This window comes from Siniperca chuatsi, linkage group LG17, assembly GCF_020085105.1.
Source record: "Siniperca chuatsi isolate FFG_IHB_CAS linkage group LG17, ASM2008510v1, whole genome shotgun sequence".
Lineage (NCBI taxonomy): Eukaryota > Metazoa > Chordata > Actinopteri > Centrarchiformes > Sinipercidae > Siniperca > Siniperca chuatsi.
This window is the reverse complement of record NC_058058.1, coordinates 25314496-25315868: the sequence shown is the minus strand read 5'-3', so window position 1 is coordinate 25315868 and position 1373 is coordinate 25314496.

Sequence of the window (1373 nt, the reverse complement as noted above, 5' to 3'; positions counted from 1 at the left end):
TATGTACAGAGTGGGATATTTTGCTGTTGAAAAATACACTTGTCAGTGATTGGTGGTGGACAAACTATGTTTTAATTTACTTCAAACATACTGTATGGATTTCTGTACTTCTGTACAGTTTCTTGTTATTTATTGGCCAACATATATGCATAAGGGCTGTCACTTTTTATTCGAAATTCAAACCACCCTTCAAATATGGGGAAAAAGCATAACAGACGGTGTCTTGTACTAGTTCGTAAAATGCACTTTGACTTATTGCATGCCTTGTTGCCTTCAGTAAACTAGGCTATTTTTGTTCTCTTTGATAACGTAAAATGGAGAAAACTAGTGAGCCATGCTCAAAGGATAATCATTACAATCATTGCACCAGACCATCTAAGAAGAAACATTTTGACACAGTAGATGGAAAATCGGGATAAAGGTGAAGGTGTTTGCTGACTTTTCAAATGCAACTGCCTTACAGTAACGTTAGCTTGTTGGCTTGTTGCTCTGTGAAGCAACAGAGGAACTGTGAACATTAATTCTACAACGTATTTTAACAATAGGCTCAGTGGGTTGCATTCGAATTACGAACAAATTATGTGCTAATTTGAATTTATTCCAAATATATTTTTTAAAGAAGTGACAGACCTAATACCAATATATCTGTGATAAGCTAAATTAGCCAGTGATATTGGACGTGACAATGTATCCGCTGGGCTTTAATCTAAATGCTGCCCCAGAGGCAATTTCAGCCTGACAGCAATGAAATTCTTGGAGAATTCCTGAATGCTTAATTTTTGGTGGAAACTTGTGCATACATACAGTGGGTACGGAAAGTATTCAGACCCCTTTAAATTTTTCACTCTTTGTTTCATTGCAGCCATTTGCTAAAATCAAAAAAGTTCATTTTATTTCTCATTAATGTACACTCAGCACCCCATCTTGACAGAAAAAAACAGAAATGTAGAAATATTTGCAAATTTATTAAAAAAGAAAAACTGAAATATCACATGGTCACAAGTATTCAGACCCTTTGCTGTGACACTCATATTTAACTCACATGCTGTCCATTTCTTCTGCTCCTCCTTGAGATGGTTCTACGCCTTCATTGGAGTCCAGTTGTGTTTAATTAAACTGATTGGACTTGATTAGGAAAGGCACACACCTGTATATATAAGACCTTACAGCTCTCAGTGCATGTCAGAGCAAATGAGAGTCATGAGGTCAAAGGAACTGCCCAAGGAGCTCAGAGGCAAGGCACGGATCTGGCCAAGGTTACAACAGAATTTCTGCAGCACTCAAGGTTCCTAAGAGCACAGTGGCCTCCATAATCCTTAAATGGAAGAAGTTTGGGACGACCAGAACTCTTCCTAGACCTGGCCGTCCAGCCA